Source organism: Podarcis liolepis, assembly GCF_965112155.1.
Source record: "Podarcis liolepis genome assembly, chromosome: 15".
Classification (NCBI taxonomy): domain Eukaryota; kingdom Metazoa; phylum Chordata; class Lepidosauria; order Squamata; family Lacertidae; genus Podarcis; species Podarcis liolepis.
In genome coordinates this window covers 8,676,640-8,700,457 of record NC_139566.1, presented here as the reverse complement: position 1 = coordinate 8,700,457, position 23,818 = coordinate 8,676,640, and the positions used below count along the sequence as shown (strand labels likewise).

Genomic DNA, 23,818 nt, shown 5'->3' with positions numbered 1-23,818 from the left:
GAATTACTGCATATATTTATTTATCATTGTATACACCTCTTACTCCTAATACGAGAACTCAGGGACAGCCAATGAAGCTGTTGGAAGATTTGGGATGAAATGAACTACTTTTTCCACGCAAAGCACAGCTGAACTATGGAATTCACTCCTGCAAGAGGTACTGCTGGGCGCCAACTTGGATGGCTTTAAAAGAGATTTAGACAAATCCACAGAGGATGCGGCTATCAGTGGCTGCCAGCCATGATGGCTATGTTCTCACTCCACCGTGGGAAGGAAGGAAGCCTCCGGTTATCAGCAGCTAGGAACCGCAAGCGGGGGAGAGCTGCTATTGCTCAGGTCCCGCCTGAGGATTTCCCACAGGCTCTTGTTATGTTTCTATTGAAGGTGAGGGGAAAGCAGTTTGCTAAACAAAAGCCAGCTTTGCCCATAGGCCAGTCAAAGGCTTCCCAGCAGAGGGTAAACATTTTTATCGGGGACCTTCCAGACTCACGGCTCACCTTCTTAGCTCCTAACTCTACCTGGGTCCTCACATCAGTTCTTGCAGTTCTCTTGTCCGGAGATGGCAAGAGTCAGAATGGAGTGTTCAGGAGGGGGTTTCTTAATGACCACCCCTTAGTCCCTGCACCATTTCAGGCTGCAAGCGAGGGACATATGCCCAAGCCCCAAACATCAACAGCTACCCAAGCCCCAAACACCTATATTCCCCAAAGTATAAATCTAGAACAGCAAGGAGCCTAGCCTGCTCCTTGCTGCGTTTCTTTTCTACTTGCAGGGAGTCTCTTTTTGTGCTTTAAATGCAGGGGAGGGGATCTATGCTTTGCCAGACTTGTAGTCTAAAAAACCTTACAGTCTGTTCTACCAGCTTAGGGTTCTTAACCACATTGCTCTACAGAACAGGCTGGGTTTATAAGGTGGTGGCTAAAAAAAAACAAAACAAAAACCTGGACTGTGCCAAGTTAGATTGAAGGGAGTGGATTACATCTTGGAAAGCTTTTTACATGGCAGGGGGAATAAGTACAGCCAGGGAAGGCTGGGCTGGAACTTTTCCTCTGATACAGTCATTTCTGATGCTAGGTGTCTTTCATTTTTAATAAATGAATGGGGAATGCTTGAAAGCAGTAGCCCCCGCTTGCAATCCAAAGTGGTACAGTCTATTCTACCAGCTCAGGATTCGACCACCTAACTCTGTTCCATCAGTAGGCCAGGAAGCACAGGCCAGTCCTCTAACTCCCACTGGTGGAGAGCGGAGAGGAGGGAGAGAGAAAGGAAAGGCAGGAGAGCAACTGCAGGCAACATTCAGAGAAGTCCTTCACTCCCACTGAAACAAGGAGTCTCAAGTGGATAGAGTTGTCCCTTGGGGGCACACAAAGTTCTGTCGGGGGCTGCCTTATACCAAGCCAAACCATTGCCCACCCGGCTTAGTATTGTTTAACCTGATTCTCCAGATTTCAGAATAGAGTCTTTGCAATTCGTAAGTGGAGATACTGGAGGTCTGAAAATGGGATCTTTCATACGGAAAGCACATGCATTTTAGGCCTGACTTCATTTAAATTTCAGCGCCCCAAACAAACGACGCTGCCTTTCACAGAGCCAGATCGTTGGTCCATCTAGCTCAGTACTGTCTACACAGACTGGCAGTGACTCTTCAGGGGTTCAAGAGGGGCGTCTTTCCCAGCCCCTACCTGGAGATGTTGGAGATTGAACCCGAGACCCTTTGCATGCAAGGTGCCTGCTCTGCCACTGAGCTACAACTTCATCCGGCAGTCAGCCAGGGGCTTTAACTCGGTACTTTACCAGCACCAACCATCTCCATGCATCATAGAGGGTTAAAGCTCAGCATCAATCGGTGCTCGCCATGATAACTCAGCAGAACCACCAGGTTTAGCAGCGATATTCCTCCAAATGCTTGGCAATGACCATAGACGAACAGAAGGTGCTGCCTCCATGTGCAGATGTGGTCTTCCCAGAAGGGCCTGGCAGGCCGCTGTGAGGAAAAGGGGATGCTGGGCAAGAAGATCCACCAGGGCTACTCCTCCATTGACTGCTGACCATGGCTAGCTGGGGCTGAGGGGAGTCCTTTGGATGGGAGTCCTTTGGAGATTCCTCATCCTTTTGAGAAAGGATGAGATACATTCAGAGCGGGTAAGCTGATCAGATGTGATTTCCACAATAGCTACATGGAACCTTTAGGTTCAGAGGCAGTTTACCTCCGGTACCAGTTCCGGGGGTGTATTTGTGTGTGTGTGTGTCACAGGTACAAGAATGGGCTATGGCCTTCATGGTCCACTTGGGGCCTTCCCAAAGGCCACCTGCTCAGCCCCTGTGGGAAACAGAATGCCCAAAGGGACAGATCCAGGGGTCTTCTTATACAGTGGAGGGTGGTCCACTTGGGCAAACCATGCACAGCCCCACCAACCTCTATCTGCCCTCAGCCAGCCCCCACCTACCCGCTTACAACAACCAGTCCAGGCTACCGCCTGCCAGCTTCTTGGTCTCAGTGTTGACCCTCGTAGAACTTAGCAAGAAGGGGATGGGGACAAAGCTTGAACTGGTTGGCTCTGCCACTCATTATCTCTGGCACCACCTACTTTTGGGCTCCTGGTCTTCCACCCCATCAGTCCCAATGAGCACCAGCCACTACTGTTGTCCCTGCCTGAGCAGTCTACCAGCAAAGGAAGCCCCACTGTGTTCACTGTAGGAGTACAGCCTGCCCTTGGCTTTGCCTCTGGTTGGTTCTGGCTCCAGGTACGGTTGGCCTCTCTGCCTTCTGCCCTGCCAGTCCCAACAGGCATTAGCCGCTCCTGTTCTTAGGGGCTCGGGTTTCATTTCAGCCATGGACAGAGTGGAAGGCTTTGAGCAAGAGCAGGCTCACAACTCTTCGTTCCCATTGAATTCAGTTCTCCTGGGCGTGAATTTTCACCTAGCGCTTGGCCACAGAAACCTTGCAGCACGTAAAGACATACACTGAGCAGGTACAGAGTGCCTTTCTCCCTGCCAACAGAGAAACCCCTGCTGGCCAACACAACTTTGCGGCTTCTCAAAGCGGAGGGTGCAAAAAACCAAACCAAACCAAAAAAAACCCCACACCAGTAAAACAAAACATAAACATGGGATACCTTCATGCCGAAGCTGACCACCATAGCGGCACATCCCTTTCGAAGCCCCAAACAAACCGAAGCAGACAACATTATTAAGAAGCAGGCGATGAAAGCCGCTCCGCGATAGCAAACGAAAGCAACATCACCAAACGAAATCTTTGACTCAGAGGGATGTGGAGGAATCCAGGAACCTTTCATGCCTCATTTCTCGAATTTAGTGGGTCAGTTCGTAGAGAGACGAAAGAGAGGGCAATTTTTTTTTTTTAGGGGGTGGGGAGTGCATGTGTGTGTAAGAGTTCCTCTCCCCCTCCCTTGTGCAAGGAAAGGTGGCAAATAAATCCTCCAGGAACACTGGCTTGCTTAGAAGCTGTGAGGTTTTTTCGTTCCTTCTTTCAGTGAAAGGGCAGAGGAAGTTTTTTTTTTGGGGGGGTAATATCAGCATTAACTCGGTGACACTGTAAACAGAATGAAAAAAGAGGGGGGGGACAAAAGGAGGTTTAAGAGACCAGCCTCTCTCTCTCTCCTCTCCCCCGACTCTCCTCCCGTCAGCCTGAGTGACGCAGACTCCCTTATATAATAGGCTGCGATTTCCTAGACCGCAAGGAAGGCCTCTCTCTCTCTCTTCTCTCCCCCCCACATGCCGCTTCCACCTCCCTGCCACTGCTTTGTGCTCGCCGTATAAGCTCCACACACGCGCAAACGCGTCTCCCAGCCCTTGGCACCGTGCCAGCGCGCTCCCTCGTCAGCTGGCTGCCTCCATTCACAGAGTGGGGTTGTAGCTGACATGAAAAGGAAGGGGGGGTGGAGATGGAAAGGGGGGGGAGAGAGAGAGAGACGGGGGAGAGAGAGAAGGTTCGGGTATTCGATCAAACTATCAGCATGCCAGAGAGACAATAGAATGCCTTTGCCACATTCTCCGAAATAAGCCACCTTCCTGCCGCCGCCTCCACCGCCGCCCGTGCCACCCCCAGCACAAAATATATTCTTCCTCTGTGGCTCCAGACCGGTAGCCATGTGAAAAAAAGGGGGGCAGGGAGGGCGAAAGCCAAAAATCAATGAATTAATCCATGATCGCATTTAGACAAGACAGTAAGGGTGTTTTTTTTAAAATAAATAAATAAAATAATAAATAAAAATACAAAACCCGACGTTCGAGAGCGATGAAAGATTTTTTGGGAGAAAAGGACTTAGCTAATCCCTAAAGAACCTTTTGTCTGAATAATAATTTTAAAAAGAGAATTATTTTTTTTAGGTTAAAAAAAAAAGAAAAAAAGAGAGGAATATACTTACAGGTAGCGTGTTCCCACTCCCTCCCCGACTTGTCAAGAGGAGGGGAGAGACAGACGGATGGAGGGGGAGTCGGTTCGCCAGCCCACGAGGAGGGTAGGGGGGAAAGCCAGGGTGCTTTTTCACCAGAAGCCCCCTCGGTGGAACATGGACGGCCGCGGCGTGCCATCCCCCTCCAGGGACCTGCCGGAGCCCAGTCGTGGAACGGGCACGTCCCTGCCAATCATCTGTGGTGCCGTTATATTAAACAAAAGAAAAGGGGGGGATGCTTACTTTTACCCATGATGCTTAGCGGGGGCAGGGGAAGGGAAGGGGAGAGAAGAAGAAAAAAAAATAAAACCAGTTGCAGCCGGTTTGTAACCTCAGGACATGGAATTATCGCTTAAGAAAAAAATAAATAAATATAAAAATAAGTTGGTCGTGGCATTGGAGGCAGTCGGCTGCGTGGCTTGTGCGGGCGCCCCCTCTTCCCCTCCCTGGCTCCCCCCCCCCGCAAGGATCCCATCATCAGGTCTCTCTCACGCTCTCGCTGGGTTGCCCCCACTCCTTAAAGCGTATCCTGGCACCTGGCCAAACTTTGCCTCTCTCATTCATAAGCATTGGCTTCCAAGGGTCTTTTAACCATTTAGCTGCTGAGAATAAATTCCCTGGGTGGGTGTGGGTTGGCTGGCTGTTTTTTTTTTAAAAAAAGATGTCCCGTCGGGAGGCACCTTTGACCTGAAGCACCCAAGGTAGAACATCTCGTGAAGAGGGGAATCAAGCAAAAACAGGAAGGTGGAACCAATGCACAGCCTATTATTGTAAAAAAAGAAAAGAAAAAGAAAAAGGTGCGCAATATTGTGAGAGGGTGAAAGAGAACTCAATTAAGGGAGAAGCCGTGGCACACCCCTCACAGCTGTATACTGGTCACAAGATGTGTCACGGGGGCTCAGTTGAGTATGATGGGTCAAAAACCTGCCTCCGAAATCTGCTGTTGCAAAACGCCTTGTCAGCTGTGAGCTGCAGATGCCATCTTCCAACCCAAGGCCAACTGTGACGACCTAAGTGCTAAAAGTGTCAAGGCCAGCACACTCTCGGTTCTTGCTACAAGGCCACGCAAAGTAGGCCAGAAAGCCGTGTAGACATGCTAATCAAGATAACCTCCTCAGCTCAAACTTTCCCGGGCCGTCTCCAAGACTGGTTTCGGCCATTGGGCAAACCGCTCTGTCTGACGCTCTCTGAACCAATTTTTGCTGCTAGGCTCCAATGCTCTGAGGCGGCCTGCCCTCAGCAGGTGCTATTGGAGGAATTATTGCAATGATGAGTGCTCCAACAGACACATCTCTCTCCCCAAGGCTCCCACATGCCCAAATGCAAACAAAGCAAACAAACCAGGAAATCTAATCAACATGCCCTGTCTGATTGTCCAGACTCTTTGTCAAACTATCATTGACCAGGTCTATCTGGGCCATTGGTCAGGGTGGAAAGCCAGGGGCCTAGTCCCAGTCCAGTCCTTAGAAGCACGTTGGGTATTAAATGGCAGTGGCTGGCACTCTAATGGCTCATGCCAGGAATATCAGTCTTTCACCATAGAGTTGTAAATACAGAGCAACATGCTTACCACACCATCTCAAGATTCATGGCGGCTTTCAATTTAGTACCCAAAGTTCAGCCTACACGTTGCTCAGGTCTTTTTTCCTTGTTTCTCCGTCAACTGTGGGGGAACTTTAGGTTCTCAGGACGTTGCTGAACTACAAAACTCCCACCAGCCCCTACACCCTTGGGCAATGGTGAGGGATGATGGAAGTAATAGTTCAGCAACTTCTGGAAGGTGAAAGGTTTCCCACATCCGCTCTATGTTGAAGAGAGCTTATCCATGGTAGATAAGCCACCAGCCCCCCACCCTCATAAGGGTCAATCACAAATATGTCCAGACTAATCCAAACTCAGAGGCTGTGCAGTCAAAGCACCCGATGGCTCACCCCAGAGTAAATGTTTCCAACTGAGCAAATGCACAAATGTGTGTGTGTAAGTGGGCAGGAGTTTTCTACTGCAGCAGGTAGCAATGCAACACATGTACTACCATGGCTGACTCCAATAGCTGAATCCCCTTCCCACCAGAATGATCCCCAACGCAAGCTGGCCTCAACATGGAAGCAGGGATGGGCAAAGTTGTCCCATTTCATTTCTCATTTCTCGAGTTCAGTTCAGTTTGTGAGCCCCCCCCCATCAGTTTGTGATTTTTCAAAGAAAATGGTCCTCCTGAAAATTCATCAGTAACTGAGTGCGAATTTCTCCTAACAGACATGCCTACTATATGCTGATTTTGCCTAACGTCCCCGTCCCCCCGCCAGCAAATAATTTCCTTTAATATAATGCATTATGAAATGGCGTTTTCAATGATATATGAATTTTCATTCATGCCTTAAGCCCAGGGCCTGCATTTCTGGGCTTCTAGGCTGGAGAAGTGCACTGCAAAATTCGTCGAAGTGTGGATTTCAGAGGACGGCTGTGTCCTTTGGTTCTGATGTTGTTTCGGACAGTGCAAATTACGCAAGCTCGCCTCAAAACCCAAGCTGGATTGAATTTCTTGCGCACCCCCAGCTGGGAATGCATGACTGATTATTGGAGCAGCTTGCCTTCTGTCCACCCCAGGGATGCCTGCTGCTAAAGGCTGATCCAAGACAAGGGATGGTTGGCCAAGATGCCACCATGTACCAAAACTGCCCCCCCCGGTTCTCTTTCCTCTGTAGAGGAATATGGCAGCCATCAACATACATGATAGCAAAATTGTCAGTTTTGGGACACTGTTGGGAAGGTTGCTAACAGCACCCTAGATGACCCCCGTTTGCAGGAACATCTGTGCCAAAAATGGTATCTTGCTTGATGAGTCCCACAGAATCCAGCCCTTTTATCATGCTGGGTCCTGTTTACTGGTCAAGACAGTGCAACTGTGGCCCTCCAGATGCCAACAGTGGGAAGCCCTCTAGCACAGCAAAGAGCGGCTCTGTTTGTTCCCCAATCAATGGTACTCGGAGGGAGACTTCCTTTGAGCCTGTGGGGCAGTGGTTTCACCTTGCCTCCTTATTAACCGGAAGAGCTTTTTGGTTGATCAAAAGATGTTTTCAAATGATTAGTCTTAACTAACTAAAACGATGTGGCCCTAATTCAAACTGATAATTACTGTAGAATTTCCAGCCTGGCGCCAACCAAGCTGAGCTTATTAGGAAAAGTGGCCCAATCTGGCCCACAACAGAAACAAGGAAGGCAATTAATGGGTAATTATGCAGAGGGCAGGGTGTATTCCCCTCTACGGATGGATGGATCAGTCTCTCTGCAGTCCTGGCCTACCGGACACGCACTTCTTTTTTAAGCCCAGTTCAGGTTAATTTTATTTGTAGAAAACTCCAATAAAATTCATGTTTAGAGTACAAGTTCAAACACAAATTTAAATAACTTTTTTGCCACTAAATTTTGCATTGTTCATCTCAATGGGCACATTTCTAAATGGGTTTTATCTCAATATATGCATTTTGAAAGCATTCCTGGCAGTTTTGTTTTTTAAGCCGAGAATTGCATCACAAAATTCGGGCAAGGGCAAAGTTATGTTCCAATCCACACTTTAGTCTTGGGGGTACAAATCAGGTCTGTTTCACACTGGATTTCTCAGAAATCCTAACTCTCCCACTCCACACACTCTGAATTTTCTACTTAGAACTATGCAAATCAAGTCAATTACATTTAATTTGTATAATTCACTCTGTTTCTAAGGTGTTAAGGTTTATGAAGGAATGTGGTGTGGCTGGCGGGGAGAAGCTCTGGTGAGGAAAAAGGGGGAGGGCGAGCAAAGGGAAAAACCAGGGAAGGAAAAAAGCAGACTCCATTCCCATTCTTTTAAAGCAGGAGACTGCGATCTACTCACACAGTGAAAAACTGGGAGTGATCTACCCCCCCCTTTTGGGGGGGGTTCAGGTCAAATTTGCTGAGCTTCTTTTGGGAAGGAAAAGGACAAAGGCCCGTTTTTTAGGGGTGCAGGGCACAAAAGTTGAGATTTTTTAGGGGAGCCAAAGTTGTTGAGCGTCTTTTGGGGGGAAGCTAGTGATCTACCAGTGATCTACCTCAGACGTTCAGTGATCTATCGGTAGATCACGATCTACCTGTTGGACGTGCCTATTTTAAAGGTACATGGATTTATAGATGCTGTAGTTTCATAGCAAACATGCTGCTTGAGGTTGTTGTTTTTTAAAAAAGGAAAATTAGGGTCTCTTTAGAAAGATTTCTTCAAGAATATCCCAGTCAACCAATGCCAAGTTTGCAAGTAGCTCACTCGCCTATGGTGAATCAGACTTGCCTCCGGGCAACAGGTAGGGAGACCTCATTAAAATCTTGGATCTCCCCCCCCCCACCCTTCCTTTAATAACACAATGCCGGGCAGCTATTAAAAACAAACAAAACAACCATTGTGAGCGTCAAGACTTTCTTATTTGTAAGGCTGGTTTAAATATTCCAGTCGGGGCTCAAGAAAAGCTTGTATAACGCTCAGAGTGGCTCACTGAAATCCATCAGTTAGCAGCTTCAGGACAGACAAAAGAAAGCGCTTCTTCTAACAGCATGGAATTAACTGATGGAACTCCCTGGCAAAAGATGTGTTGATAGCCTCTGGTTTTAAACGGGGATAGGACGAATGAATGGAGAACTCTGCCAATGGCTAGTCTCCATAAGTTGGAGCTGCAACAAAATATTGCAGTATGGCGTGCTCCTGTTCAGGTGTCTTCCAGGACACTCTAATTCCAATCCTCTACCCTCTTGGTTTCCATTTCTCAACCCCTGCCAGGAGATACCATTCTGTGGTCCTCCCCAAGCATATTAATACCTCCCCTCTAGTTACTCAGTAACTTCATATTGACCACAAAGCCATCAACACTCAGCACCCCAAGTTTGCTATTAGAGGGAGTGATAGTTAAATGGAACCTCTGGGATCAGAAGCACTCTGTCTCCAAATACCAGAGGCTAGGAGGAAATGGGGGGCCAGCTATTATCTTCACTGCTCTGCTTTCAGCAGCATCTGGCTGCCCACTATGGGAGGCCAGATCCTGGGTTAGAAAGGCTACTGGTTCCGATCCAGCAGGGCTCTTGTGTTCTTAATGGGCACCTTCCCGTTGTAGCGCACTTTACATAATTACATTCCCTGAAAGAGTCTCTCTGCACTAAGAACAGGTTGTAGATACTGTACTTTGTGCTTAAGTTATGCATGCCTGTATGCATAAGCACAAACCAAAATCCTTACCCAAGGCAATCCAAATTCTGTGCTCAGGAAGCCTTAATTCTGCAACCTGCATAAAATGATGTCTGTTTCCATGCTTAGTTGCATATAATTAGCACAGCTACTATTAGATATTGGGGGAGGGGAGTTACTAAAACATTCATATGAGGTACTCTGCAGACAAACGCCGGCTCCCTTGGCCTGTAAAGCGAGATGAGCGCCACAACCCCAGAGTCGTCTGCGACTTGGCTTAACTGTCAGGGGTCCTTTACCTTTTTTTTTTTTTTAACCCTGCTGATAGCTGGAAAATCTTATGCGGCCACCCTTTGGGGAAGCCTGAGGTTTAGGCAGGCATTTCACACACACGTCCAAGCCTGTATTTGAAGGCCTGAGGGTTAGAAACTTATTTAAATGAAATTAAAATATGATATTCTGTGACTTTCCTGCACTCTGGTAGAACTGAGCAAAAAATCCTCAGGTTGTCTCCAACTACATCTTATTCAGAGTAGAATCATTGGTATCATTGGACTTGACAAAGGCCACATTCACATCCTGTATATGTCAAGATCCAAGTATATGATGCACTTTTTCTATGCCAATACAGTGGAGCCTTGGGTTACATTGCCTCCAGCTTACATCACCCTCGACTTGAGACTGCCGCAAACCCGGAAGTACCGGAACGGGCTACTTCCAGGTTCACACCGTTTGTGCATGTGCAGAAGCGCTAAATCGCGCACACGCATGCACAGACTCGCCGCTTTCGGTTGCGTCGTGGCCTCCGGAATGGATCCCCACCGTAACCCAAAGTTCCACTGTAAAGGAGATTGATTGATATATACGTCAAGACCTATGATGTCGTTTTAAACAGTGATGACTTACCCCAAAGAATCCTGGAAGCTATAGTTTGTTACGGGTGACAAGAGTTGTTTGGAGACCCTTATTGTCCTCCCAGAGCTACAGTTCCCAGAGTGGTTTAACAATTAGTCACTCTTCACAGTGCATTCTAGGAATTGTAGCTCTATGAGGGAAATGGGGGGTGTCTCCTAAGAACTCTCAGCACCCTTAATAAACTAGAGTTCCCAGGATTCTTCAGGGACTGTTTAAAGTGCTGTTACAGTGGTGTGAATGTGCCCCGTTTAAGTCAATTGATATCGATGGGTCTGAGTAAGACTTAGTTGGATACAACCTTTATTCAGGCACCTTTGGAATAGTGGGAGCCTAAAGCTTCTGCTGGTGTTGCTCACACACAATCAAGTCTACCCCTGCAGCCATAAGGCCTAGAAACCCTTTTTAAAAATCAAAATAAAACTGCAGAACTGGCATTCTGTGACTTTTCTGTGCACTGGTGGAGCTCTGCCAGCCGACCATACTGCCAAACTGGTAAGTATACCAGACACCTGGGCTGAAAGAAAGAAGGGGGGGGGGAGAAAAGAGCCCCAAACCCAGGTGCCTTGAGAATTTGATTCTGAAGCATAGGAATGTGAGGTATTCTCTCCCACCTCTCTTGGGTAGCACCCATTTGAATGCCCAGATTCCCGCCCCCCTTGTGGCTGTTTGTTTCCCCATAATGGTCGAGAAAACCTGAACAATAAGCTATTGAAAAAAGAAGGCCCTCAAGTATTTTACCGCTGTGAAGTCTGCTCCCCCACACACTCCGCCCCTGATTGAATTAGGATGGGAGACTTGCCTGAGTTAGAGAATGACTCAGGGAGAGAGGTGAAAAGGGGTGTGTGTGTGTGTGTGTGGCGGAAGAGAGATATGTAATCGATTCGGTCTTGTTCAGAGGGGGGGGGGGGAGGAGGGGAGCCCATTTCCAGGCAACCATTTTGAGTGCCAGCATCCGGAACAGATGGATTTTCTTCTTCCAAAAAGGAGGAAAAATTGGGAAGCGCTCCTCATCTGAATGCAGGCGAGGAGTTTGCTTGTGGCAAAAAAAAACAAAAAAAACACGGCAGAAGCTTCCCAATTATCTTTTTTTTAAAAAAACAAAGCAAACAGATGTAGTAGCCATCTTTACCTGCACTGCTTCCCGAGACAATTTAAGATGGTCTGAAGAATGTAACTGAACAGCGTCTCCATACAGGCGGCCTCCAGATTTGCCAAAATCAAAGCACTGCAACTCTGTGTACAACTTCAAGAAGAGAAGCCAAGTTTGGAGGGATGAAAACAGGAAACTTTTAAAGAGGGCTTTTGGAACCGCCAAGGCCGAGCGTAGACGACACAGTCTGGTCCCCTAACCCAGCCTTGTAAATAAGCCCACAAGAGCTATAAAAAATTGAAATTAAAAGCTGATATTCTGTGCCTTTCCTGCACTCTAGTGGAACCGAGCTGAAAATTCTTGGGTTGTCTCCAACTAAGTCATGCACAGAGTATATCCATTGACACCAATGGACGTCACTTAAGGCCACATCTGTGCCATACATTTGAAGTAGTATGATACCACTTTAAACCGTCACAGCTTCCCCCAAAAGGATTCTGGGAGCTGTTGTTTGTTACGTGTTCTGAGAGTTGTTAGGAGTCCCCTTCCCAGAGCTGCATTTCCCTTTTCCCCCCAGGGAACTCTGGGAATTGTAACTCTATGAGAGAAATAGAGGTTTCCGAACAACTCTTGGCACCCTTAACAAACTACAGCTCCCAGAATTCTTTGGGGGAAGCCACAAATGTTTAAAGTGGCACCACAGTGCTTTAAATGTTTGGCGCGGATGTGGCCTTGGTTTCTATGCTATGCTTGGTTTCTATGCCAGAGGAGGGGCAGAGCACCAGAGTCATCTTCCACCAGCTGACTCGCTTGCCTGCATACAATTCCTTGTTGCCCCTGGCAAACAGGTATGTGCTTAATGCAAGGCTGACCCAACTGTACTTAGGGAATATAAGCAGCATCCCTTGGGCTCACACACTCTTTTTTATGCCCCTTCTTCTCTCATGTGTAAAAGAACTACCCTATTCAGAGCTAGCCATGGTTGGCATTCCATGGGCACAATTCGTCTTAGCTGTGGTTAAGTTCAAACCAAGAGTCTGCAAACCTGGTTCCATCTTAAAATTTGCAACTGACCATGGTTGGTGTTGAGATTGGTGCACATGTTAACGCTAACCACAGTTAGCTCTTAAAAATGCAAGGGGGAAGGGATTTTATGTCCGAGAAGGGAAGTTGCTCACAAAGCCTTTGGGTTAGGAGACTGGGAAATCTTATGGCTGCCCAGTCCCAGAGTGGATTGGCATTTTACCAATCCTGCCCCTGCAAAAAAATGGGCTGCTCAGATATTATCAAATATTCAAGTAATATCCACCAGCAACTAAGACCTAGCGAAAGGACATGCGTCATCGTTCTCAGGCTGTCCCAGTGCCGATATGAGATATCCCAAGGACTGTAAGATCTGGGATTACCTGGCATTGCGTTGCTAGGCAGCAAACGGGGTGGCAGCTAGTTTCACTATGTAACCTTGGAAGAACATCTGTTGAAACAGCCACAACAGCTTTAGTGACATCTAAGGTGGGGAACCTGAGGCCCAGGGGCCAAATACGACCCTCCAAGCCTCTCTGTCTGGACTCTTGGGACTCTGCTAGGTTCTACCCTCTGTCCTTGAATTCTCATAACAGTAGTTGTATGAGTGAAGTGTGTGTGTAGTAGCCTACTGTACAAAGGGAAAATTTTCATTCCCTGTTTTGCCCATGTTTGCCTCTGGTCCTGCCCACCACTGGAAAGTGGCCCTCAATATCTTGCCAAGAAGGTAATGCGGCCCCCGAGCTGGAAAAGGTTCCTCATCCCTTCTCTAGAGCTCGAGACCTGCCTGGATGAGGCCCATGTACCTCCTTCTGCCTCTCCCCCCAATCCTCCAGGTTCTGGTGGCCTCCGAGCCCCGATCTTTGCTAAGGGCCGACAAACTCTTTCACACCCCAATCTTCTCCCCTAGCAAGCATCCCTTCATCCAAGTGAAATATCTCACGGGAGCTCCCACTGCACATACCAGCCAGGGAATTGCGGCCTTTAGAAACAAGTGGAATGAGATCTAACTTAATACTGTTCCACTCCCAAACAGTAAATCTGTGGCAGCGAGAAGAGGGTGGGTGGGGGAAAATGAAGACCCACTGCAGTGAAACAAGTTTTATAATTCATTAAAGTGAATTATCTTGTTCCTCATACAAACAAGACTGAGGCTGTAAGGGGTGGGGGAGAGAAGAGAGGATGGAAACCCCAACAAGCAAACCGTTCAAAGCATGAGAGAGGGAGAGGGAGAGAGAGCTAGTCAGCAGTAAAAATCTTGTCTCCCGAACAGTTCCCAGTTATCCATCTCACTTAATGTCGTCCGCGCTCCTCTCGGAAGCAGGATTCAATACCGCCAACTGAGACTCTGCAGGCTGAGCCACCCCGAGTGGCTGGTTGATGGGTGCCACCGAGTGACATAAATGAGCCTAACAAAGGAGCAGGAAAGGAAGCAAGTGGAGAAACAGCTGGGGGGGTTCTCTTTTTGGGGGGGGCAGGAGTTGCCATGTGAACTTGCTCTGCTGTAGTAAATTTCAAAAGTGTGCAGTGGGATCAATGACCAATCAAGAGAAATAAGTCAAATTACGGTGCGGGGAGAGAGAGAAAAACTCAAGGAACCTCACCCACAGAGGAGGTTTTCCCATCACTGCTCTGTATGAGTTGCTGCCCTGGGTTCGGGGGCTACTAGTATTACTATTTATCAGATTTCTTCACTGCCCTTCACCATAATGTCCCAGGATGGGTTGTAACTTTGTAAAAACTAAAAGCATGCCAGAAGACTAGAAGGAGCGTAAGAGCTCATCTAGTCTGATTCCCTGCTCAAAACAGGATCCTCGTAGGTTGCAATGGCAACTCTCCTGACAATCTTTGTAGTCTGAGTGCCTACCACCTTCTGAAGCAGCACAATATTCTATTGGCTACAACAGACTGCTTCTTTCAAATCATTTTTTGGGGGGAGGCGGTAGCGGAGATTACCCTGTGGCCGGCTTTGGTCTAATTAGCTGTTAACCAAAGGTAGCTCTACATTGTTCCACTTAGGATCTTAGTTCTCAGTGGGGTGATAAATACCTGTGTTTTGACTATGCCACTTCAGAACTGGAACAGTGGGGAATGTCTGCATGGCTAAATGTACATCAAAGCCCTGCTCCCCAATATTCTGCACATAAAATTGGTAGTTTAGTAAGAATGAAGTTAAGAACATACAGTAAGAAGAGCCCCGCTGGATCCTGTTCCCACAATGGCCAACAAAATGCCCCGATGGGAAGCTTGCATGCGGGACCCGAGTGCAACAGCAACTCTTCCCACTTGTGATTCCCAGGACCTGGCATTCAGAGGCATGTAATGACTCTGACAGAGGAGGTTGAACATGCTTCAATTCTTCTTTCTAACACGCATTTTTTGGTGTGGTGGGGAAGTGGTTTAGTTTTGTCAAGTCATCAACAGTCCAGACTCATAGATATATGTATCCTATGCAGCCTCACTGCCGCTGGTGCTAGTCCTGCCCTCTGGAGAAACAGTGAACAAACATACACCATTTTTGACACAACAGAACTTAAAAGTGTGGTGAAACTTTGGCCCTCCGGATGCTGGAGAACTACAACTCCCATCACCCCATGCCATTGCTGGGTCTGATGGGAGCTGTAGTTCAGCAACATCTGGAGGGTCAAAGGTTCCCTACACCCATGTTAATGGAAGGCTACTGTTTGACAACTATTTCTTTAAAAAGTTAGGCTGGTTAAGACATTTGGGAAACACTGGCCTAAAGCTTTAACTCCAATGGGACAGTATCCCGGCCTAAAACAAACAGAAACGCACCACCCAGTTCCACACTCCGAATGCTTTCCAAATCTGGCAAATGTCTACCGACTTCACAGAATGTGCCTTGTTACCAAAAGAGCAAAGTTAGTATTTTATTGGCAAGGACAAAGAGCAAGGGCCAGGAAACAACTTCAAATTTTTAAAGCCGTCAGTAGGAAATTTTTAGAAGCTGGCTCCAAATGAAGCTAGGAGAAAAATAACCCCAAGTTTGCTAGAAAGGCAGGATCGGCAGGGGGAAACCCCTAGTTAACTGGGTACCTGAGATTTCCCAAAACTTAGCCCAGGGGTGAGGAACCCTTTTCAGCCTGAGTTCCAGTGGTGGGCAGGGCCAGAGGCAAAAGTGGGAGGAGCAACAAATTTAAATTTTACCTTCTTACAGTTGGCTTGTTTCTACACACATACCCCCCTCTCAAATCCTCTATGCAGGCAAGCAAGAAGCATTATCAGAGTTCAAGGGCACATTCCAGTGAGACAAAAACACTTGGGGGCAGGAGGGGAGGAGTCGGGAGTGTGCAACCTGAGGAGAGTCCCAAGGTCCAGGCAGTGAAGTTGGGGTGGGCTGCAATCGGCTCCAGGGCCTGAATTTCCCCACTTGGCTAAAAGGAGGAGAAATGGACACGGGACCTTGGGAAGAAGTGGGGTTTAAAGGTGGGGGGCCATCTCTTAAGTCAAAAGACCGACACAGTTTCTCAAACTACTGATAGTTAACTGGAGGCACATTTCTGTCTTAATATCCTAAAAAATATCTAGCATTTTAAAGGCGTGCCCGTTCTTTTTGAACAGGGTGTACATGTTGTCGTATTTTCAAATGGAGGCACAGCTGCCATCGCTATGAGACCCCTCCTCATTAAAATGAGGGATGGTGCAGTTAAAAGGGACATTCTGCACTTTCCCTCCCCTTTGCTCTCTCCAGACACCTTCACTGGAGCTCCCTTGTTCTGCCCAGGCACAGCTCGTCATCCTCAGCTAAAAAGAGAGAGAAGTATCCCCCTTCCATTCGCTTCGACAAGGTCAACGTGTTCCTCTTCCCCTTTGACCCCACCCTTGGAGGAGGTGCTTTTGATCCTGATGCTCTTTGTAAAGGGGCTGGGGGCAGGGGCAAGACACCCAAACCCCTGAGTGGTTAGAGTGTCAGACTAGGCAGACATGGGTTCAAATCCTTATCAGCCATGAGGTTCTCAGTGGGCACGCCCTTTGGCCAGTCACCGCCTCTTAGCCTAAGCAACTTCACAGGGTTGTGGAGGATGAAACAAAAGGACGATGCATGCCACCTTGACCTCCTTGAAGGAAAGATGGGATATAAATAAGAATGCACCTGCCCCTTGATCAATTCCCCGCACTACAGGCTACCTGCAGGTGGGTGGTGGTAATATGAGCCAGCAATGCTGGCCACAATGGGCTGAAGGGGGAGGACGCCCATGTCTTTGATGGCCATCAAAAAGCTTTGGGAAGCCCCAATAGTCTAAACAGGTATTTTCATGCAGGAGGTCCTCTCCACCCCATCAGGAACAGCAGGCAGTTCAATTTCCCACCCACCTTTTTGGACATGGGAAGAGGGTCACACAACAGCTTCCATGTTTTTTAAGACTTGATAGCCAGAAGCTTTTCCCAAGCCCTTGGTACAACTCTTGCCTGTATCCCTACATTTGGAATAAAGCCTGAAATAGTTTCATTATCATAGCTTTGCGGTCCACAATGTCTTAGGGAGTTGTCAGTGTGGTGCCCATGGTAGCCTTGAGGCCCTCCCATGGTGCAGGCAAACCCTCTGAGCCTCCCCCTACTAATCACTGTCCCCTAGGTCATCAGGTAGTGTGGGTGGTTCCCTTCATCTCCCTTAAAAAGTACACAGCTGAAAGAGGAAGCTGGATGAGTGACGTCCTTCCCCACTTCCTCTTTCAGCTCTGCGTGCTTTTCAAGGCTTGGGCTAATTCTATTAGATCTGACTTTTACTAAGATCTCTTGGGGAAGTGAAGGGAGGGTATGTGCATTTTCTATCTCTTGGAAGTGGGGGGCACCATCCTTGGGAAGCGGGAGAGAAGGGAACACGTTTTGTGTGGCACCCATGGCACTCACTTAAAAAATCCAAGATGTACCCATGGGCTTAAGAAGGTTGGAGACCCCAGTGAAAGTGCTGTGACGCTCTCTGCTGTTAGAACCAGGGTGCCCATGTTATGAGCAAGGAGGTTAAGAGCAACCCCCACCTAAGGCAGAAAGAAAGGGAATAGAACAACAGATGGTGGAAAAAGCAAATTTAAGAGAGTCCTTTTATAGGGAACAAATTGATGGGGTGCTCTTAATGGACTGTGCTCACTACAAGGACTTTCTGCATATCTACTGATCAGATGTCTACTTTGCTAGCAGTTAGCCATCTGGACAAAGCTGTTCTTTTTGTCCGGGTATTTAATGGCCTCTGAAATGAATGGAATTTAAATGGAGTTTAAAAATGAAACAAAAAAATTATGCACTTCCTCCAACAGAATTCGAGGGGTAGGACATGATTCTCCCCATCCATTTTATTGTCACCATGCCCACGTGGTAGGTTTGACTTTGATCACCATTTGCTGATGCTCTGGCACCTGCAGGCTAAATATGAGTGCCCCCACCCCATTGAAAACCAGTCAGGAGGGGAAAGAGAGGTTACATGGGTAACCCCCCCTCCTTTTTCTACTGCCTAGCAAGCTGAGCTCTACAAATGTTTTGAGGAGCTTGGAATTGCATCATATTCTATGGAAACAGGAAAGGCAGCTTGTGGGAACATTTAAGTATCTGACTGCATCTCCACACTGCAGAATGGGAAGAAGGGGTATTCAGGCATTCAGCGGAAAAGCCATTCATAGCCTTGTCAAAAACTTTTCTCAAAAGTTCGCCCTCCCCAACAATTTCTGGGGGCAAAAGAGACCCACTTTCAGAAATTTCTATTGATTTCTGGGCCCCTTCCCAATCCACCAGCAAAGCACTTCTCTGCGGTTAATCCTCATAGCATCTAGAGGCATTGGCACTGAGAACAGCACCCCAATTTTGTGGATGCACTGCATAAATTGTGTGTGAGTAGAACATGAAATCTTTGGGGAATGGCAGAGAAACTGCACTGTATGCTGCAGGTCACAGATTCAATCTCTGGTATCTCCATGTAGGGATGGGAGAGACCCCAGTTTGAAATCCTGGAGCTGCTGCCAGTCAGTGCAGGCAATGCTAAGCTAGGTGGACCAATGGCCTGACTTCGTATGTTGTGCTTCCCTTGGAACTCTATAACCCCTGACCATTGGCCAGGCCAGGGTTTCTCAAAGAGGTCAATACTGACCCCCTGGGGTTGATGGGATTGTGAGGTGGGGGAATAAAAAAACTTAAGAGCCTGAAAACAGCTTAGGAGTGGGAAAGAAGTTAATGATATATTGCGCAAAAATAGCCTCAGAACAAAGGTCATGAGCATGCACAGAGCGCACTTCCCTTGCCAACGAGGAAGCTTTGAATTTAATAAGATATTTCTTTTTTAATGTGTTATGATTCCTAGTAATGGTGACCAACGATTAATAAATGTTGATTGCATATTGTTATTTCTTGGCTTAAGTTCATGCACATTCCTAAGAATTTGGGTTCGGGCTCAATGATGACTCACTGAAGGGGTTCAATGAACTCAGAAGTTTGGGAAACCATGGGTGAGGCAATGTGCTGCCTGGGACTCATGAGAGTTGGTAGTCTAGCAGCAAATGGGGGGTGGGAAGCGCAGGCTCCCCACCCTTGGAGTAGACAACACTGATGGGTCTGACTTTGTATTAAGACAGGATCTCCTCCTCTCAAATCATTTTGGGATGATGAACAGTGAGGATCAGGGCCAGAAACCCTTATTGTGTCCCCCGGGGACTGACAGCATCTTGGGAGGAGAATCAAAGCATGGCAGGGCTTAAAGGAGAAGGCTTAAATGCTCCCCAGCACCACTGGTCCAATCAGGTTGGAGCCCACCCACGTACCCCCTCCAACTGCTTTAACAGCAAAAGTAAAATCAACATGGGGTCCAATCACAGATTGTTCAGCTGGACCAGGGGTCAGCAACCTTTTTCAGCCGTGGGCCAGTCCACCGTCCCTCAGAGCATGTGGTGGGCTGGATTTTTTTTTGGGGGGGGGGGAATGAATTCCTATGCCCCATAAATAACCCAGAGGTGCATTTTAAATAAAAGGACACATTCTACTCATGTAAAAACACACTGATTCCTGGACCGTCTGCATTCTGGATTTAGAAGGCGATTGGGCCACATCCGGCCCACAGGCCTTAGGTTGCCTACCCCTGAGCTGGACCCAGCCAACTGTGTGCAAGAAATCACCAACAAAGATCAGTAAGGCCCCAGCCCACTGGCATCGGACCAATCCCAGTCATGACTGGTTGGAGGGAAGTGGCGGATGCGGGAGAGAATTAGTTTTAAAATCTAGGTTTTCACATAAATTAGGAACACAGGAAGTTGCCTCACAGGGAATCGGTCCATCTAGCACAGTATCAAAAACCTAAGAAGAGTCCTATTGGATCAGGCCCATCTAAGTCTAGCATCCTGTTCCCACAGTGGCCAAACAGATCCAGATGTCCCAAGGAGAAGCCTGAAAAAGCAGGAACTAAGTGCAATAGCGCCTTGGACGCGGGTGGCGCTGTGAGTAAAACCTCAGCGCCTAGGACTTGCCGATCGCATGGTCGGCGGTTCGAATCCCCGCAGCGGTGTGCGCTCCCATCGTTCGGTCCCAGCACCTGCCAACCTAGCAGTTCGAAAGCACCCCCTGGGTGCAAGTAGATAAATAGGAAAGGTAAACGGCGTTCCGTGTGCTGCGCTGGCTCGCCAGATGCAGCTTGTCATGCTGGCCACGTGACCTGGAAGTGTCTGCGGACAGCGCTGGCTCCCGGCCTATAGAGTGAGATGAGCGCACAACCCTAGAGTCTGTCAAGACTGGCCCGTATGGGCAGGGGTACCTTTACCTTTTAAGTGCAATAGCACCCTTCCCTCCTATGGCTTCTAGCAAGTGGTGTTCAAAAGTATACTGGCCAAAGAGGGGAGGCGGGACATAGTCATTGTGGATGGTAGCCATTGATAGGCTCATCCTCTGTGAATGTGTCTAATCCTCTTTTAAACTCAATTTCTACACCAGGGGGAACCAACATGATGCCTTATAGTTACTGGACTGCAGCTCTCAGCAGCCTGAGTACTGGCCATCCCAGCCAAGGCTGCTGGGACCAGGGAGTCCAACAACTTCTGAATAACACTATTATGTTAGCTACACATCAGGGCCTTAGACACAGATCTTTCACAGCCCTATTCAGAGACGTAACCTGGGACCTTCTGCATGCAAAACAGGTACCCTGTATCACACTGGGCTACATCCTGTTCTCTTCATGGCAGTAGCCCTACAAACCAGGTGTTCCAAAGCCCAGTCCTAAGCAACCCACATGGGGTGGGGAAAGGAATTCTGAACTTGCGGGCGCAAATCCGACAGAAGCAAAGAACTAGGTGTAAGATTTCTACCGCATCAAGGCATGAGAATGAGGGCTCAACAGCCATGCCCAGAGATCTTCCAAAACCAGGTTGTTGCCGCAGCAAACTAAAGAGCTTTGCACAATGGCCTAGACTGTGTATGCATTTGTTTTTTAATATAGAACTTTTTTATTGGTTTTTCCAGTTTATACAGACAACGTTCAACTTCCCTTCCTCCCATCGGCTCCATCAGGAGGCGTCCCGCAAGGCTCCAGGCCAGGGAGCGCCGAACCAAAAAACCTCTCAGCTCAGGAACCTACCTATGTGCCCAACACAGTAATTTGGTGTACACACACACACACCTCACTATGGCCCTGGGCTAGGGTGGGGCTCTGGCATTCCAGTAAAAAAGGCGCCAATATCCAGCAAAGCGGCTTCTTCCTCAGGCAGTTTGAAACCCATCTGCCTTGAGGATCGAAGCTGGGACCCTCCCACCCACCACTTGGCACACCGAGAAAGTCGGAGCTGCAAGCAGTGCCCCCACCCCACCCCAAAACGCACAAAAAATTAGACTCGGGTTTCCTCCAATCAGCTGCGCATGATGCTTAATAACCATTGTCCTCGCTAAGTGGTTGCTTGTAACGACCATGCGTCCTCCCCTCCCTCCTGCAATCCCAGATGAGGGGCTGGACCCATTCCCCACCCACTTTCCGTGCTGACAAAACCTTCCCCTTAGCCCAGCTGGGCGGGATGGGGGAGAAAGTGGAATTGTGTCCCCCCCTCCAAAAAAACTGGCGATGACTGTCAGGTGGAGGCGATCAATAAGGCAGCATCTCCGTCCAGACGCCGCCTCCTCCACCCCGCCCCCACAGTCGATTCCACCATCTCCGGTCAAAGCTTCCGAAGCATTAACCCTCCACTCTGGCAGAAGAACAAGAAAGCAGCACACTCCCAAATAAAATGTCCTCTCCGAGGAGAAAGGGGGGGGGGGGAGAGAAGGAGTCCTACGCATCACCCGCTGTCCCCACAGGGCTCTTCAGACAGTGCCGGCATGTGCCTCTCCAGTTAGGAAACATCCTTAGGGCATACCTCTGCCCCACTGGCGAGGAAGGATGCGTCCAGGGTGAGAGAGAGAAGTCGCCCCCTCCCCATCATCGTTATTATTATTTTAATGCGAAGGATGCAAGTAGCCTGCTCTTACCACCCACAGGGGAGGCAGTGGCGGCACCAGCAGCGGCTAAGTGGGTGGAGAAAGCAGATTCACTCTAGGCTCTGTGAAGAAAAGGCATAAGGGGGTGCCCATGCTTCCCCCCTCCCAATTCTTAAACTATGAGAAACCGGTGGCAGGGTAGGGAGAGAGGGGGGGGGGCTAAGATACTCACACAGTCCAGATTTGGGAGGGAGGACAACCCTAGGTTGTTGTTGGTGGGTTTTTTTTTAATGATCCCGCCCCAGCCCCGCTTCAAACCTTTTGCCAGGATTATGTGATGACTAGACAGATGACAACCCCCCCCCACCACACACCCCAAGCTCTTGGGGAGAGGCTTGTCTTTCTCCACGTGCCCCTGCCTGCCTGGAGGTGAAAAAGCAATGAAGGGGGGGGCACGAGAGTGGATTTGCTTTCTCCGGCTCACGCCCCCCCCCCGCTCCCCAGCAGCAAATCCAAAGCAGGGTTCAGGGTTTCAAGCATCCAACCCCAAAGGTGGAAAGGAGCAACAGACAAGCCCCACATCTTCTCCTGAGAGGATGGCTGCAATTTATAAAGCAGGTACCCCAACTCCACACACAGACACTGCCGCCCTTTTGACTCGGTGCCACGTTTAATTCATCGTTAAAACAAGCTCCTTGCAATCCTTGCATTGTCTACCGATCCGAGACATGCCAATTTAATACTCAGCCAGCGACACCCGAAAACCTCAATCCGCTCCCATCAGGAAAACTAGCAGTTAAGGCCTGGTGTACACCCCCATTTTATCTTCTGTCCCTGCCAGTGCTGTCACCCCTTAGCAGGAGATACCCTTCAGGGCCTTTCTGCTAGGCCAGGCTTATCATTTTCTCTCCCCCATCCTCAAGTAACGCCACAGAAAAACTCCCTGAAGACTCACCTTCCCTAAGAGGAACTCCTTTACAGCTTTTTCTCCCCATCAGTATTTAATCTCTGCCATTTCTTCCATTGAGTCCCAAAAAGATCTTCCAAAGATTCTCAATCACCACCCCCAGTTTCTGCTGTCCACCCCCAAAATTCAGGCTAAAATACCCCCCACTTCAGGCTTCCTTCGTTAAGGTTGTCCTCTGTAACTTTATTGTTGAAAACTTACTCCCATCCCAGAAAAAAGAGCAGCACTCTCAACCAAATGCCCCCATCTCCCAAGCACCCCCGCAAAAATAAAAGGGACAGCTCCACTGCACATTTGACTCACACAGCCAAAGCCCCTCTCATAGCAGCACCCCCACATTTCAGAATAGATGAATCCCCACAGGCATCTCCTTCTGTATCAACGACTGAGGATGACAGGCTTCTGTGAAATGAGATCCTGACCCTCCATCGAACCCACATAAAACCCCAGATGGATATCCACTAGAATGGCATAACCCACTACTGAGCCCCAATATTCAAGACAGAACCCTCAACTGGATCCACAGCATCATATTCACCCCACACCAGACAAGCCTTCATAATCCACCCCACCTTTCTTTCGCTTTGGAACTCCCAATATTCAGGATGGCAGGGGAAGGATACTCACCCCCTTCCTGTGACCCATACATACCCCTGTCACTAGAAAGGTACAGTACCTCCATGGCTTGCATCAGCTGTGCCCCACAGACACCCCCCTCCCTTTCCAGACTTCAATATTCAGGGCAGCTCCTAACAACTGCCCCCAAAAGGAGCACCTCCCCAAATCTTTTAGGACCTATTGACTACCTAGCTTAATATTCACAA

At 48.4% G+C, this 23,818-nt stretch overlaps 1 protein-coding gene across 8 annotated transcripts in view; it reads right to left on the bottom strand.

Annotated features, from left to right (window-relative positions):
• The window catches only part of GATAD2B (GATA zinc finger domain containing 2B), a 65,742-nt gene that overhangs the window by 40,618 nt on the left and 1,306 nt on the right, over window positions 1-23,818 (bottom strand). The window contains exon 1 of one of the 8 annotated variants that reach the window (XM_083477167.1): window positions 4,389-4,670. The exons of 6 other annotated variants lie outside the window; for them this stretch is intronic. The gene's annotated coding sequence lies outside the window, so the exon portion shown is untranslated. Of the gene's footprint in view, window positions 1-4,388; window positions 4,671-23,818 lie in introns of those variants that run through there. One more of the 8 variants, XM_083477171.1, reaches the window with a different exon arrangement.